An 18,767-nucleotide genomic window follows, 5' to 3' on the forward strand; every position below is an offset into this window, starting at 1 on the left:
CAGGTAAAAGCGTCCCTGTAGAGCAAGGTGGATTTCATCCTCCCGATCACCCTTTTGAAGTCCTCCAGATGGATTATATCCAGATGGACCGTTGTCGAGGATTCAAGTATGTCCTCGTAGTTGTTTGTGCTCTGTCCCGTTGGACCGAAGCATACCCAGTCCCAGATTATACTGCTCCGACCACTGCCCGGCAGTTGGTTCGTGAATTCTTCCCACGATACGGTTTGCCTCGTGTTGTGTACTCAGATAACGGACAACCGTTCTCGTCCGAGTTAATGAAGTAGGTTTCTTTACTGTTAGGATACCAGTGGAAATTTCATTGTGTCCGACATCCTGAAGCAGCAGGCCTTGTAGAAAGGCATAACCAGACACTAAAGATCCGACTTGCAAAAATATGTCAGGAGAACGGGGTCGACTGGATAGTCGCCCTGCCCGTGGCACTATTCTACATGAGAATGGTTGCCCATTCGAGATCAGGGCTATCCCCGTACGAAGTGGTTTTTGGCAGACCACCGAATATGTGGGGGACGCCCATTCCGAAAAAGATCACTGATGTTGATTGTAACATGTTGACAGATTACCTTGCCTCCTTGATGTCTGCACTCCAATCATGTCGTTCACAGGTTGCCGCAGCCTTCCCTGACAACACTGATGTAAAGCCACACGATGTCCGTCCTGGGGATATAGTACTGGTCCGAAATTTCGACAGGAAGAGTCCGCTGGAGCCCCGCTGGAAAGCACCAAAGACCGTCCTTCTCACCACGAGGACTGCCGTCAAGATCGAAGGGAGAAAGGGGTGGGTCCATACGAGTCATGTGAAGAAGTTTCATGAACTAAAGCCAGACCGAGACTCGTCCACCCCCACCAAAGACTGTGTTGAGCCAAAAGACTTTACCGTTACCGAACGAGAAAAAACTCCCCAAGAAGAGTACAGGTCGAAACTCCGATCTAGCAAGTCAGACAGTTTAATTGTTTAAGTCCTCCCCTAGGTGAATCGGTTAAATAGTTTCTGACATGTATCCCCTAGATCGAGATAGAGAGAGAGAGAGACGAATTAAGAAACGTGCATATTGTAAATCACTTCGTAGTCACTGTATAGTGACACTATTAATCATGTTTATTCTGAGTATCTTAATTATTGTTGTTAGCATTCTGCTACCTATCTACAGGCCTATTTTCAGGCGTGAACAATCTGTTTATAATGTCTCTGCTGAACACACTTTTAGCAAGTTACCTCTACACGAACTCTCTTACAGACTTGCGCTGCGCAACAACACATTCATTAGTATGTTACACCATTCCCATCAGACTAACAATGCTACAGACTGCTGGATATGTGGCCGACTCCCTCCCTACCAGAACTACAAGGGAGCCCTTCCCCTCTTTCCGTATCCGTTCACTCACAATGGCTCCTGTGGGGCATGGTTTAAAATAATTAATTCTTTAGATCCCGATATTGCTGTCTTCGATGGGGGCTGGGTTTGGGGAAACCTGAATTTAGTCCTGCTCGGCGTCTGTTACCCCGATAAGGAGGGACTTCCCACTCGAATAGGTACTGATCTAGAAAATGAAGTATATGGATTAGGTAACTACACAATTAGCCTTATGATCCTTACTGTAGAATCCGGGGCTGCACCAGGTCTGCCCCATATGCTAGTATTACCAGTCACTGGTGAATTATGTGTCCGAAAGAAAGGTTCAGTACACTTAGGTCATAGTAAATGCACTACTGTGGTCGAATTCAGTGATCATGGTAAATCGTCCTTTAAAGCTATCAGTCATTCCTATTTTGTTTGTGGACATACCGCATACATACGTCTACCTCCAGATTGGGATGGTACCTGTTACATTGCATTCCTTCTGCCACCTGTTTTCCTAGCTCCCCCTGATTACCATAGAAATACAAATCTAGTAAAGAATAGACCCAGAAGAGATATCCCACTTGTCGACTACACAGAAACGGCATGGGAACAGTACACTGATTTTAATAAAGGATTCTTTTTCTTTTTAGGACCTGTCCAAAACAGTAAATTAATACGTAGATTAACTAGAACACTTGAAGCAGTGGTACATGAAACTGCCTCCGCCTTAGGTAACCTAACAGAGGAGCAATCTGCTATACGGGTTGTTGTCCTTCAAAATCGTCTTGTAATTGACGTCATCTTGGCAGATAGAGGTGGAGCCTGTAAGGTCATCGGGTCAAGCTGCTGCGTTTTCATCCCACAAAACGCGCCATCAGTCTATCAAGCTATTACCCGTCTGCATAAAATTGCAAATCAGATACATCAGAATCCAGGCACCTGGACTTGGTCCGGTTGGTTCTGGACAACGTTGTCCGCTTGGGGATGGAAGATCCTACCCTTCCTAGGCATTGGCCTTGTCATAGTATTCAGCTGCTGCCTGTGCCTACAGTGTGGGCCGGCGATATGTGGACTGTGTGCCACATCATGCATTGAACACTCCAGTTTTCTCTCAAATAGACGACGGAAGAGAGATGAACAAATTATGTTACAAGAACAAACTGATCAATTTATGATGATTGATATATCATGAAGGGTCCGTAGGGAACAAGGAGGGAATGAGGAAAAATAAATTCTATGGTCAAGTTGTGTTCCCTAGCGTGTACCCCACCGTCTCCATGTACGAGTTAAAGTGCATGTAACTTCCCTCCTGTACCAGTTATGAAGACGCAAATACATTTGCGTCCAACGTTAACATGTCCTCTTTCAGACCCACCATGAATGGGTTGAATGGTCCGTTCCTAAGTATGCCATGCCAACGTCTTTTTGTGGTGTACTTCTCCGTTTTTCAGCTCTAGCTGAGTAGGCCCTGAATTTCTGCCACCGAGCCTCTTTTCTGGCTTCTGACTCTAAGGGCCTCTGCCCAGGCTGCCTCTGTACCCGTGAACTCTGACTTACTTTCAGCGCGGCCCCTCGCGCTCAGCCTGCTGCCTGCCAAGATTGACTATAACCTTCGAGTTATCTGTTCCGCTCCTCGAAAATACATTCCTGCCTACTAGCTTCAGTAAACATTCCCCAGCTGCAGAGCCAAAGGGCCGGCCTGTCTCCGTGCAAGTAATTCATAGCCTCTGTTACCATGCTCCCATGGAAGGCCCATGCCCCCACGCTTCTCATTCAGACATCCAGGTGCTTATGCACGCACTCACAGTCAGTATAGAATAGCTTCTGCCCTAGAGACCTTTCCGCCCAGATAGCTCAGTTCCTAAAACACCAGATATCAGATATGATAGAAGCACAAGTTGATCTGACATGCCAGACTTCTGTCTCTTTCCGTCAGTGTAAATGTCAAGCCCCCTGCACCCTCCGACTCCATGTTACTCACACGTCATGCAGCTGCGCGCGCATCCAAGTTTCCAATTTCTGCTGACATTGCAACATTTCTGTTAGTGCCACCCTTTGTGACACCTACCTGTGACGTTTCTAGCACACACCTCCAGTTCACGCCTAGTCCACGCCCTTTTGATTACGTACTAGCAACACGTGCATACTGTTATCTTGTCTTCTCTCAGCTGTTACGCCTACTATGACTGTTTCTTATGAACTGAATTAAGTATATAAGCTATGTATTGTCAATAAATTGTAGCGCGCTCACTCTATCCCTTCTGACACCCCTGTGGTGGTCAGAACACGATATTATGGTCTTGACCATTCCTTTTTGAGGAATAAAACCCCTAAGAACTCTAACACCACGGACCCTGTTTCCTTTCTTTCCGACTTGAGTTATTATTGATTAAGTACTTACCTGCATAGAAATTAAGAGAGTAAATTAACTATTTACGTCAACACCCTAATATAACTTTTGATACACCCACTCTAAAATACATACTACCATTTTTGAAACATAGACACATAAATACCAGTTACTATATACCCACTCACTGATTCCTAGGTCTACAAACACTTCCACTCATTCACCTATACAGTCATTCATACATACAGTCACTCATCAATACAGCACTATCATAGGCACTCATACACCTATACAGACACTCACACACCACCACTCATCCATAGAGTTACTCACACACCAAGTCAGTCATGCAAATAATCAATCACACTCCCATTTACTCACCTATACAGTTATACACACACCACCTCACTTATTCATATAGATACTAACACATACTTACTCTCTTATACAATCACTGATACAAGAACACACTCATCCATACAGCTACTCTCACAATCACTCACTCTCACTTATAGTCATTTATATACTATAACACTCACATATACTGCCTTTCACATATGTAGTTACTCACACATGTACCACTGATACATCCATTCACTCTCCAACGCACCCATACACACACTCACATACCCATACAGCCCTTCACAGGTGTACTCTTGAACCCATCCACACAGTGAATCACCCGCACACACATTTATGCACAGTCACATACCCCCCACCCACCCACACTGATACTCAGGCACCCATACAGATACTCAGACAACCAATCAATAATCCGTATAGACATTCATGTAGCTACTCACCAACCCATGCAGCTGGTTACACACCAACTGATAGACTGATACAGACATTAACAGAGTTTAGTCACTAACCCATACATTCAGTAAGACATGTTTAATTACTCACTTATACAGTCAGCCAAGCACCTACTAAATCATCCATTCAGACACTCATACACAGTGATGTCATCAGTGATGTCATTTGAGATGTCATCAGTGATGTCATCAGTGATGTCACAGACCATGTCATGAATGATGTAATATGTGACGTTATCAATAGTGCCTTGTGGGGGCACGAGTTATAGTTAGCTCAACTAACTATAACAGCTGAATTTCTCTGGTTTTGTACGACTGAAATGTCCAACTAACTATAACCTCCCTGAAACCTATGTTTTTGTTGTGAATATATATATATATATAAATATATATGCAAAATAAATCCTTTCTGCAGCAGTCGGGGTGCTCCCACACAGCCTTCACTTGCACACAAAAGGACACAGCACCATCAAAGAGGTCATTCTTCAAGTCGGGAAATTTATCTGCTATGAGACCGCACTTGCACTTTGTTCCCGGGCTCCAGCTCTGCCCTGCACTGCGCACTTTGGCCACGGCCTTTGGAGGAGGGCGGAAGGTACTTTAACCCAGAGCAGGTCCTGCAGTGCGAAAGACCGCACCACAATGAGATCGCACTTGCACTTTGTTCCAGGACCCTAGCCCTGCCCTGCGCACTTTGGCCACGGCCCCTGGAGGAGGGTGGAAGGTACTTTAACCCGGAGCAGGCCCAGCAGCGCAGGAGACCGCTCTGCAACGAGACCGCACTTGCACTTTGTTCCTGGACCCTAGTCCTGCCCTGCACTGCTCACTTTGGCCACAGACCCTAGAGGCGGGCGGAAGGTACTTTAACCCGGAGCAGGTCCCGCAACGCGGGAGACCACTCTGCAACGAGACCGCACTTGCACTTTGTTCCCGGACCCTAGCTCTACCCTGCGCACTTTGGCCATGGCCCCTGGAGGAGGGTGGAAGGTACTTTAACCCGGAGCAGGTCCCGCAGCACAGGAGACCGCTCTGCAACCAGACTGCACATGCACTTTGTTCCCGGACCCTAGCCCTGCCCTGCACTGCGCATTTTGGCCACGGCCCCTGGAGGAGGGCGGAAGGTACTTTAACCCAGAGCAGGTCCCGCAGCGCAGGACGAGTGTGGGGCGTGCCTGGGCTCGGCCCAGGCCAAGACCGCGCTAAGACGGGCCCGTCTTAGCCCATCATAGACCGGAAGAGGCAGGGGCAATGGCTCTTTACTCTGCGCTTAAAGGTACTGTGATTGTGACTCTATGGCAAGATAAGGAGAACATTTCAAAACGCCTGAGCTTTTATTGATTTTCCCATCCTTCCTTTTGGAACAGTTTTGGTGGACTATATTTTATTACCTAAGTATAATAGTTTGCCAAACACCATATCCCATAGCCAGCCAATACTGATTGTTGTGGGTGAGTTGTGATCAATTATTACATACACTTCGTGCGCAACTAGCGCCAGGGGGAAGAGAAAAACACTGAGCGCCAATGTTAAAAAGCACCCTAAGCCCGGGGGACAGTCTTGTCAGACTTTACTAAGCTATTTAACGGGCGCCATGGGAGCCATTGAGTAGCAGATTATTACAGTAGAAGAGTCCCTGGATACGGGGAACTTAGGTTTGGGGGGAGGCACAGTAAAGGATAACATAGAACAGGGGACATCCAATGCACATATAGACACACCCAGGAGCCCACCAGGCATAAACAGCTGCATTGTAAATATATCGGATCATATATCAGGAAGCGATCAGGAGTGTGATACTCAACCACCGATCAAGCATGCCAGAAACCCTGACCGGGACCCCCTTCCCCCTGTAATAAAGGTTATAGGACCATTGGTTAGGGAGACTCCCCTTAAAGCACGGAAAAAGGCCACAAGAAAGGATAAGACCTCGTCATCACATAAACTAGATAGCTGGGAAAAACCCTTAGCCAGTTCAAACTCACGCACACAGAATGAAGTGGCAAAGATAAAAGTTAAATTGGAAACCTTAGACACCGTTCTTAGAGAAACATTAAATAATTTGACATGCAGATTAGGAAAAATGGAAGAAGTTTTATCCAAATGCCTAGAAAACCCCCAGAAACCTGGCGCGGAGTTAACAGTTGGTCATGCAAGCAGCCAGGATGGATTAACTAATAACACACAATGCCATATTTCCAATCTTGCTCATGACAGTCACATAGATCTAACACATGCATCACACAACATAGGACAACAGACTACTACTCATGAGGCACTACCCACTAAAATCACCCAGGCGCCAGACATGCCGATGTATTCCCTAGACTCCAGTAGTAATAATTCTACCAGTACCCAGGATCACAATGAAGGGGAGTGGCACAAAATATATTATGATTTACCACCAGCTGCCACTCCTTACATAGTGGTACTAGTTAACGTTCCGGGTTTACAACCTGGAAAGGTTAAACCATGGGAGATATTAAGGAATAAATCACTACATTGGTTGGGTGTTAGAACGGGCCTAAAGGAGAGGCTATTTGATGAATTTAAGATGGCCATTAGAGTGAACTGGGTAGGTAGAAAAAGGCAAAACTTGTTAAGAGACTGTGTGGTGTTGACCTTCAAAACGCTGCAGCTGGTAAGAACGATTCTGAGCAGAGCAGGAAATTAAACAATTTCTGGGCAGGGTGTCAACTTAGTTCCATTAGGCTACTTCCGCCAACCACCGCAAATTAAAAATGTCACTAAACATAGGGAATTCCATTCACCGAGCCACTTACACAGGTTTAATGTTCCTACCTTTAATCGCTTTGAGACACTCACTAACCTCGAATCAGTCGCTTGACCACGAATGGTTTAACCATCGCAGTCTTAACCATCGCAGTCTGTATTACCCAGTAGTCTGGGTGCTTCCCTTGATGACGGTCCTCTGATACCAAAACTCAATAAGATAAATATCCTTCCCAGGATGTTGTTACGGTATTTAACGCAGAGATAGTATATGTTCAGCTATTAACACTCTGGCTGCTTCTACTTTACCCCCTTCCATACCAGCAAACACTACATTAACTGATACCAAAAGTGGGAGAGGAAACAAGTGTGATGAAGAAGGGATGGATAAGTGCCAGTTCCTGTTTTGGAATATTGCGGGATTAAAAGCTAAGGTGACTAACACTCTATGGATAGAGTTTGTGAGTAAATTTGATATTCTCAGCCTTCAAGAAAACTGGACGGTGGATCCCATCCATATAAGTGGATATAAAACTTTCTACACCCCAGCAATTACATCATCTCATGATAGGGCAAAAGGGGGTCTCTGTACGTACATCACAAATTACTTGAATGTAAGGAAAATTGTATTAAACGCTACGGAACCATATTATCAAAAGATTAGCCTCCATTTAGAACATGCATTCCGTATAGTCATACTGAATTTTTACAACAATGCTACCCCAATATTGATTGAGGGAATACTAGGATCTATGAGCCATAATTTATATAACCTACAGTCCCATGTTTCTAATGATGTATTTGCTATTTGGGGTGGGGACTTTAAATCACCCTTATGTCAACACTCTGACAATGAGGTTTGCGGTATTTCCTACGAAAAAGGTTCTAGTTTCTCACATTTTCCGCATACATCCTATGGAAATCTTTTGAATGATGTCATGTTTACTTCTAATATGGATTTTGCTAACGATCTGTATTCGTCTGTATTCACCTATGGTCCCCTTCTGACCCATGTTTAACGGCAGAGGTACTTTTTTTACTATTGATTTTATATATATATCAAGCTGATATGCCTCATGTGTTAAGGATTTTAATACTCATGAGACTGCTCTAAGTGACCATTTTCCCTTAAGTGTAGATGTGATGGTGTATAACCAGGGCATCAAGGCTAAAGCTGTTCCATCTCACTCTGTAGATAATATTACCCTGAGTGGGCAAAATGGATATGCACTCAGATGGGCACATTTGGACTCTGAGGAGTTTATTAAAACAGTTGGGCTGAATTGTAAAGACGTGTTTTTAACATGTTTGGTGAGAAGTCGTCTGACCAGGAGGCGCTAGGTGGTGCACATCCAAGATGGCCGCACACCTGTGAGGCTCTGGAAGCTTGGCATAGAAATCCGGCAATTATCCTGATTTCCACCTCAAATAAACCTTGACCTTTGAGGTCCAGCTCTCTGTGGTGGTCTCCGCTATTGGTGGTGATAGAATGGGTGATCCAGTGCCTCTGTGAGCCCGGCTGCGGGGAACAATTTGCCGCAGGGACTGCCCTGCTTGATCCTGCTGGACACCTGCCTGGATGCGGTGGCTGCTCGAGCACGAGGCTACACACGTGGTGTTGGGCCTCACTGGGCCCTTCAGGGAGATTTTGCCTGCCTGCGGCGCTCTGACATCCTGCAGCTGCCTGCTTGGCTCTGTGCTCTGCTTTTAATTCTGCGTTGGATCCAACCGCCTGTGAGGCCAAGAATCGGCGGTGCGGACCCCCTGACTGCGGTGAGCAGCGGGGATTATTAGAGGCGGGGGGCCCATACTCTCTAGTGACTCTGCTGCCCGCTGTTGATCTGCGCCGACTCCCCCCGCTGGCTGCCATCTCACCTTTGCTTCTGCCTGTGGGACCCCGCCGACGTCACTGACTCTGCCGCTCACCTCTGCAGCTGTTCTTCATCCTGCAGCGGGGGGGTCTATACTCGCTAGGTACCTTGCTGCCCGCTGCAGATCTGCACCGACCCCCCCCCGCTGGCTGCCATCTCATCTTTGCTTCAGCCTGCGCTCTGCGTGACCCTGCTACGGCAAAGACTGCTGCTCACCTCTGCGGCCATCTTTCATCCTGCGACTCGAGGCTCGGGCCACCTGTGACTCATCTGCGTGCGGAGCGGCGGGGGCGCACTCCCCTCCACCATACCCACACTTGCCTAAGGCATCTGCTGTGCCTCCACGGTGATTGTGGACGACGCCACGGCCGGGGGTTGTTGCTGCAGAGGAATTGGCGGTTCTCCTGTGTCTGGAGCTGCGCAGGACCTGCCTTTGTGAGGGACTGTATGGTATGCTGTGAGCCCCGGGCCTAGCATGGGGCACTGCCTCGTGGTCGTGTGGCTAGGGGCCTCCAGGTGCAGTCTACGCCCCCTGCTGTGTAGTGTCCCTTATGTGCACCTATTTGAGAGATACCACTGCCCCTTCTGGTCTCCTTACACTTTGCAGTATCACTCGGGGCTCTCGGGCGCTCTACATCTCTACTGGTCCTGCTGATACCACCCCATTATCCTGAGGATCGAATACACTGCTGATGGGGCCGTTGGAGGCTGTTGCGGGGTGCTGTCTGCGTTCCATCAGCCTGCTTGATGTTGTGTGCCTCTGAGGAACCGGAGTTGATTTCCGGTCATATGAGGCATATAATCGATTATTTAGAATTAGCATGATGTATCAGGATTATTCACCACAAAGTACGCAAACACTAGCATACACTCGAATTGCTGTAACATAGAGTTCTAACATACACTGTTTTGCACGCTTTACACTTGCTTGACTTGATCGACGCCATTTTGTGGCCTCGCTCGAAGTCCTATATTAGCACACCGTATTCAATTCTTACACCAAAGTCGTTCCCCTGAGAAATAGCCCAACTGTTCCAATACTGCTGTTTCAGCTCGTTAGGCCTGTCAAGGTTATAGGTAGCAGGAGGAGGCCCGATAGGCACATTCCGGGAGGGGTGCGGGTCGAACTGTCTCGGAGTTAGCAGAAGGGAGTCACCCGTACGACCTTGCTAATCTAGGATTAGCTAAACCAAGAGCGCTTTGTCTCCCATATATGGTCTTTCCTTCTGCACCAACCTGTACCAACTTGTATTTTTCCATCTTAGGTAACGGTTTCAAGAATGCAACTGTATATATGTGATGTTCTGAAAATGTGCCAGCAGTCTTCTTGGCGGACCTCGAGGGGTTAGGTCGCAAGGAGCTCCTCTGGCAGAGTTTTGTTTGTTATAATAAACGATTAGACCTTCTGCACTGCCAACCGACTGATTATTGGTAATGGGAATGGGATTGGTTATGAATCTAACTCTAATTGGGAGGTGGTAAATATTTTTCGGTACTTCAGTTAGCGACTCCGCCGGGACTCCGCGTTGGGGTCGTCCCTCTGTAATCAGAAAATAAACGGGACATCGAAAGGGGGGCTCTTGATCAGGGGGTTGAAGAATAGACCAAGAAGAATTCGGGGTCTGCCTTGCTCTCCCGATCGCGAGAACCTCAGCTGCTGGTGGCCCCACGCCGGAGTCCTTCGGGGGTAACCCGAGAACCAGCCACGTTGGCCTTAGCAGGGGTTGGCAGTAAAGAACGTGCAATCTGACCTGCGTGCACCAGGTGAGTGTCTTTGTCTCGTTTTGTGTTGGATAACGTTTTTGCATTTATTGGATTTGGAATCTGGCATTTGGTGACCTATGGTCACGGAGAACTTTGAAAATAGGGGGTCTGGTGGGGCGACATTGAGGTTGCACGTGCAGATGCCTCTGATTTTGGTTGGTGAAAGATAACTAGAGGTAGAGACTAGACGCCTGTGTGGAAATTTCGTTTTCACTCGGCCGGACCGCTCTCGGGAACGCAGACAGTTGAGATTAGGTAGCACCCGACCAAATCTGGAGCGGCGCTTGAGAAAGCGGGCTTAGCCAGCATAGTTCGGGAGGTGAACCATGAATACTGTCGGATGGCCTGTAGGTCGGTCTGTGGTTTAGAAACCTGTATAGCTATCTCTAGGCAGTCTAAGGACAAGACTGTTGTAAGAAGACGTTTTAAAGCTTTTGGAAATTTGGAAAGGGTTCTCCATAGGTGGGAGTCGACGGGCTCCACCTCTTGTTTGCAATTATCTGTGTTTTCGTAATATTTGTGGTTTTGTCTTGTTTTTGTCGACTCGAAGGTTTCTTTTATAATGAAAAAATGACTTTGAGTGACAACATGGCCATGTGTGCGTGAGAGAGTTGTACTTAGTGATCATTGATTTTTCTGTATTATGCACCATAATCCTTGATTCTTTTTCAGCTCACCTTAAATAGCACAGAGCAATGCCGTGTTTCAGTAAGTTATGTTTTGGCTGTGTTCACCGAGAGAGCATGAGGTTGGACGAAAGCCAGCCAGCCCCTCCGGAAGGAACACCCAGCCATGATATGTACTGTAAGCACGGGATAGGCCCTCTTCTTTTCAATACTTTATGGCATAAGTACACAAAGGATAATGTAGAATTACAGTGGCCGAAGACTGGATCTTTTGACGAGAAAAAGATTCAGTATTTACAAGAGCGTCTTTTTGTTAAGCGCAGTAGACAGGCTATGTTCGACACCCTTAACAAATGGCAGAAAGAGGCGAAGAGGAGACGCATAGGGTCCGAAAAACTTCTAAAAATACAGCAAGGGCAAACTGTAACACAGAAAGCCATAGCACATGACAAGAATAAAATAGAGAAGAATATTGAAATCGCAGATAGACAGTTCAGGTTGCAGGTAGATAAGAGTTATGTAACACGGACTGAGACTGAAGATGAGATAGAGGATCTGTTAGACAAAAGACCTCCGCCACCGTATGCTCCCCAGCGCACATACCCTGCGGTACCCGTACAAGTGGTGGCTGCGCCCCAAGCCTCCGCACCGGAGGACCGCGGCTCTCTCACCCTACAGGGGACTGTCAGTGCCCCATCTACCTCAGTGAGAGACTTGGCTACCCTCATCCCTGACCCCAGGCATACTCTGGAATCGTCCCATGTGCTGTTAAGCGCCCCAAGTCCCATATGGACCTCTCAATCGGCCGGCACCACACCCGGGGAACCAGGGCAGACACCAAGAGGGGGACCGGGAGGTTTGGATGTTAAACGATTATTCACGAGAGCAACTGTGGAATACGGCGAAAAGGAGGCATTAGCTGATCAGGCCGTCCGATGGATGCAGAATGTTGTATATACTGTCACTGACATATGGAGTACCCTGAAAGATCTAGAGCCGGTAATGCAGCAACATGCGCTGTACCAAATGTCCAATTTCCTCATAGGAGCTTGGGAAACCAGCTTCCGAGATGGAAGGGCCCCTCAGGTTCTATATACCATCCGAGATTGGACCCATAAATTTAACGTGGATCCACAGGAGGTATATAAGAACGTTGACACATTGGTTAAATATCGAGGTAGGATGTTTCTGAAAAGCCCCGCTTGGACTTCTCAACATCCCATGCAAGAGGTACATCCTATTTTCCATCCCGAAGTTCCTGAAGCGCGCGATGACGCGGACCAAGTGATACAGCCCCGAATAGATGCCCGGTTCCAGGAGCAATGGGTATACACTCCGTGGAAAAGAAGTGAAGTTCTTGCTCTGAAATCCCAACTGCCTGACCCTCGTAAAAATCCCACCGCCTACTACAAGGAACTGACGGAGGCTGCGGCCTCTGCCGTAATGACCCTGGCAGATGTTGAATTATTTTTGGGGTTATTAGTTCCCGTTGATATATGGAGGCAAGTACACAACACTGATCATGTGGAACTAGGAGGTACTTGGGAAGAATTGAAGGGTTGGGATCGAGAACGTAAACCAGGGGAAAAGCCCAAGAATGAAATAACCTCCCTGCCAGCAAAGATAATAGCATATATGCACACCCTAATACCACCGCGAAAAGTTGACTGGGATAAATTGACAGCTTGTAGACAGAAAAAGGATGAAAGTGTATCGGACTTCTTCAGTAGATTCGAAGGAGTTTTCATTGATTTTAGTGGGCAAGATTTGGCCACCGAGGGTGGAATTAGGTTGTTTGTGAATAGGTTTGTAACAAACTTGGCTCTGGAAATCTCTGCGCGGTTAGAAGCGGCGGAAAGCACCTGGACTACCTCTACCCCTTCCGTGATTCTGAGTATGGCTCAGTATTACGAACATAGGGAGAATGAGAGCAAGGATGAGGTGGAGAAAAAGGCCAAAGACCTCAAAACTCAGTTACTGCTCCAGCAAGTCATCGGTGGACAAGGAGGAGCAAGAGGAGTCAGAGGGCCCATGTCCAGAGGGGCGGGCACAGGATGAGGCTCGGGCGGGGCTCCGACGGTAGGGATAAGCCAATGTTCATACTGTAAAGAGGAGGGACACTGGAAAGCACAGTGTCCGTTGTTGCTCGCCCAGAACGGTGCAGTCCGAGGACGGGGGCGCGGACGAGGTGGCCTCAACCGGAGTGATATGCGCAGAGAGGAAGGATCAGGCAAGTCTGAACGAAATCATTTTGATGGCCACCAGGGCAAGCAATACTATCATGATGATTATGCATTCGAGGATCAGGATGCATATGTCGATGCATAGGACAGCCAGGGACAGAGTAGGGGCCAAGTGTCGATCCCGGTCAATCAACAGGGACCTTATGTAAAAGGGGAATTGATGGGGACTTCTGAGAATTTCCTAATTGACACGGGAGCAATGAACAGTTCAGTTGCTCGATCATTGGTTCCAGGGGCGGCTCTGTCCGGGCCAAATAATGTTTCAGTGGGATTCTCGGGAGTCCCGGTCGTCAGTCCCATCTCTAAACCTCTCCCCTTTACGATTGGTCCCGCCACTATTGATGCACCCTATTTACTTACTTCGAATTGTGGGGAGAACTTGCTGGGCTTGGATATGCTGAAACAATTGAACGCCAAAATACACTGCTCCGCGGATGGGGTTTATTTAACCATTCAACCCCACACTGACTGCATGAGACAATGTTTTGCTAAAAATAAACCACTTCCCCCTGAGTTTGATGGCATTCCCGCCTCCTTATGGGCAACTGGGGATGCGGACGTGGGCAAGTTGGATATCCCCCCGGTCCACATTACGTTAAAAAATGGTGCAAAATTACCACGCATCCCTCAGTATAAAATTGCTCCAGCCGGTGAACGGGCTCTGCTGTCCATTATTCAGGATCTCATTGACAAGGGGGTGGTGGAAGAAACAGCCGCTAATATCTGTAATAGCCCCATTCTCCCGATTCTGAAAAAGAGCTCTAAGCCAGGTGCACAAGGACAGGGCGATGCCTACCGTTTTGTGATTGATCTTAGGGCCGTTAATAAGATTGTCGTACCACAGTATCCTGTGGTGACGGACATTGCTACCATCCTTACAATGATTCCACCGACTGCCCAGTATTTCTCAGTCATAGATCTGAAGAATGCTTTCTTCAGTATCCCTATCCATCCCAACAGCAGACAGAACTTCGGATTCTCGTTATCTGGCCGAAGCTTCCGCTTCTGTCGCGCACCTCAAGGCTATACTGAAAGTCCGAGCATCTACAGTCAAGCCCTTAAAGTTTTGCTGGACGACCTGGCCTTACCAGAAGGCAACGTACTGTTGCAATAGGTGGATGACCTGTTAATTGCTTCGGACACAGAGGACGGCTGTAAGGCTGCCACTGTTAAACTGTTGCACTATTTGGCAGCTAAAGGGAATAAGGTGTCCTTGTCTAAGTTCCAATACTGTCGACAGGAGGTAACCTACTTAAGTCATCGGCTGTCGAAGGAGGGTAGACGACTAACCCCTGAACGTATTACTACCATCTCTAATATGTCTGTTCCTTGCACGCAGCCGAAGTTCGTGCTTTTCTTGGCATCACTTCTTACTGTCGCCAATGGATACCTAATTTTTCTCTGCTTGCTAAACCTTTGTTGTATCTGACCACTAAGGACGTGCATGAACCCCTTCCCTGGACGGATGAATGTCAGCACCCTTTTGACTATTTAAAAACTGCTTTATGTTCTGCTCCTGTCTTGGGCACTCCTGACTACCGTAAACCTTTTGTACTATACGTGCATGAGGTCGACGGTTGCTCACTCTGTGTTGACGCAAGAGTTTGGTGGTAAGCAAAGACCTTGCGCTTATTTGTCGTCCAAGTTGGATAATGTCGCCAGAGCACTTCCTAGCTGTCTGAGGGCCACGGCAGCTGTTGCAGTGGCCATCCGGCAGTCGGAAGGACTCATTCTAAATTCCAATCTGATAGTGATGGTGCCGCATGCTGTAGACACATTGCTAAATAAAACACAAATGCAGCATCTTACAAGCGCATGCCTCACTGGGTACGAATCGACACTGTTTGCACCACACATCACAATTACACGATGTGCAACACTAAATCCAGCCACACTGTTACCACTCCCTACGAGTGAAAGTACCAATGATACACATGATTGCATTTATCATACTGAGGAAGAAACAAAGGGAAGAATTTACCTTACCGACATTCCTCTCCGTGACCCTCAGGGGGAGTTATATGTGGATGGGTCCTGTTTTAAGTTAGCAGATGGAACAACAACAGCTGCATATGCAATTACGACTTTGAAGACAGTAGTCGAAACATTCCGAGTACCTCACCGATCAGCCCAAGCTGCTGAACATATGGCCTTACTACGAGCCTGTGAATTAAGTGAAGGACTCGAAGTTACCATCTATACTGACAGCCAATACGCCTTTGGCGTGGCCCATAGTTTTGGGCGGCTGTGGCGGGAGCGGGGTTTTCTTACTTCCCATGGCCAGAGAATACAAAACGGCCCCCTGGTATTACGATTGTTGGATGCCCTCACTCTACCCAAGAAGTTAGCCATCATCAAATGCAGTGCGCATAAGGCAATAGTGGACAAAGTGGGGGAAGGGAATGCTTTTGCAGACTAGGTGGCCAAACAGACAGCTCAATCCCCAATGTCAGCCATGTTTGTAATGTCCTCTGCGAGATGGGTGGAAGAGTCTGAACTGTTCGACAATACCATGGAAAGTGTGAGAGAATTACAGAACGAAGCCACCCCTGCAGAATTAGAGAAATGGGAAAAGGAAGTAGGAAGGCTGGATGAGAACAACTGCTGGGTTGATTTGACAGAAAAACAGAGGTGGTTACTACCCAATGCATTAGTACAGGCCGTTGTAACGATGGCTCACGGTCCTGCCCATGTGGGGGCCAAAGGCATCTGTGGACTCTTAGACCCAGTATGGAATAACCCTAATATACAAAGAACAGCTGTCCGGTTAATCCAATACTGCATGATCCGTTTTTAACACAATCCAGGGAAGGGAGAAAATGTCTTGAGTGGAAACTTTGCACCTCCAACGTTACCCTTTGAAGTACTACAGATGGATTACATCCACATGGAACGTGTTAATAACTTAAAGTACGTTCTGGTGGTAGTCTGTACCTTTAGCAAATGGGTCGAGGCCCATCCGACCAAAGAGAATACTGAATCTTCCCCCTTCTTCCCTTTCTCTCTTTTCTTCTCTTTTCACTTCTATTTTCTGCCTTATGAATTCCAGAGGATGTATTGTTTTATGCCTTCTTTATTATACTTAATTAATGTATGGTTTCCTCATTTATATTATGTTTCATTTTTTCATCTGCATTTGTATCTATCTTTGCAATTTATTTATAATTTTCTTAATAAAAAATTTCAACACAAAGAGAATACTGCACTGGCCACTGCAAAGGCCCTTCTCAAAGAGTTTGCGCCTCGCTATGGTTTGCCGCGATTGATCTGGTCGGACAATGGGGGACACTTCCATGGGGCCCTTGTTAAGCATATTTGCGATGGTTTACAAATCAAGCAAAAGTTCCACGCGGCCCGACATCCACAATCTGCAGGGCTCGTGGAAAAATACAACGGGATTTTGAAGCTTAAGATGGCTAAGATTCAGGAAAGCACCGGGTTAAAATGGCCTGACACCTTGCCATTGGCCCTCATGTCGCTACAGGTTACCCCACATTCTCGCTCCGGCCTTTCTCCATATGAGATAACATTCGGCCGGCCCGGTAACATATGGGGGGGTGCCCAGACCACGTTCCTTTTCTGATATTGAATATCCTATTTTGATTGACTATCTGCATGCCTTGACCAAAGACCTTCGTTCTATTCATCAGCAGGTAGCATCTGTACTGCAGCCTCTGCCAGAGGGCCCCGGACATCGACTCCAACCCGGCCAGTGGGTACTGGTGAAGAAGTTTGAACGAGTCTCCAGCCTGGCTCCGAGGTGGTCCGAGCCACGGCAGATCTTACTCGCCACCCGGACGGCGGTCAAAGTAGATGGGAGAAAGCACTGGATCCATGTCTCCCATCTGAAAAAACTGCCTCTTCCACTTCCGCATGATCAGCAACGCCCAGGGGGAATTCTGACACAGGAAACTGAAAGAACTGCCGCATTTGTGCCCTTCTCCGACGCCTGCGAAATCGAACAAAGGCAAGAGAAGGGAGTGACGAGATCAGGTGAATCGGTCTCTGCTGAATCTGCAAAAGCTTTAAATTCTGTTTTGAGTACCCCGGCAAGCGAAAGTTCTAATGAGCGGAAGATACCTACAGTGCTGTTTTCTGATCAGGAAGTTCCGGGTCATGTGCGATACAACCTGCGGCCGAGAAAACACCACGGTGCCTCAGACCCCACCACTAGGAGATAAGGAAAGACTTAATTGAATAAGACAGGGTTTGCTAGTTTGCAGGTCTGAGGTACTGAGCGAGACACTGGACTGAACACGTTGAGAGCTGGAACTTTGATCACTGAGCTCTGTTCAGAAAGAAAGACTTCCTATTGTGAACGGCCAGGTTGTACAACGGGATCATTCCAGACCACAATTCTTTGCTTTCTTGAGATGAACGATAAGAGTCTACCTGTGAGACTCTAACGGACACAGGGAGAAGAACCCTCTGGTGGAGTGAACTGCTAGGCCCGAGTTTATTTTTGGACTTTTAGCTAGGAATGTACCCTTTTGGTCGTATTATACTTGCAGAAGAAATTCCCCTTGCTCCTCGACACGTGCCATTCTATGAGCCAATGTTTTCGTCCTGGACCACGAGGGTCAAGGTAGCCTTTGTGTTAGTTATACCTGTTATAATAGCTATTTTCATGGGCTTATTTGTATACCTAGAGCATGAATACCCTTTGCAAACTCTTTTGCCTTCTACTGTTGCACCGCCTGAGCATTTTATGGTTACTTTAGCACCTCACAAAGAACGTCATCGCCAGACCTATGCGAAAAATGTATTTGTAGAAATGCTCCATCAAACGCATAGCACTACCAATGCAACTGACTGCTGGGTTTGTGGGCTCCTGCCTTCCGTAGTGCACAATCATGATCTGTTCCTCTCGTTACCTCTCTCCTATTTAGGGATTTGTGAAGCCTGGTTCAAAATGTTTTCCGCTATGTACAATCATTATATAGAACATTTCAAACTGCAAACATACACTGAGAAGGATTACAACATGATCTTAGCATACATTGAGGC

This window comes from Lissotriton vulgaris, chromosome 4_1 (genome assembly GCF_964263255.1).
Source record: "Lissotriton vulgaris chromosome 4_1, aLisVul1.2, whole genome shotgun sequence".
Lineage (NCBI taxonomy): Eukaryota > Metazoa > Chordata > Amphibia > Caudata > Salamandridae > Lissotriton > Lissotriton vulgaris.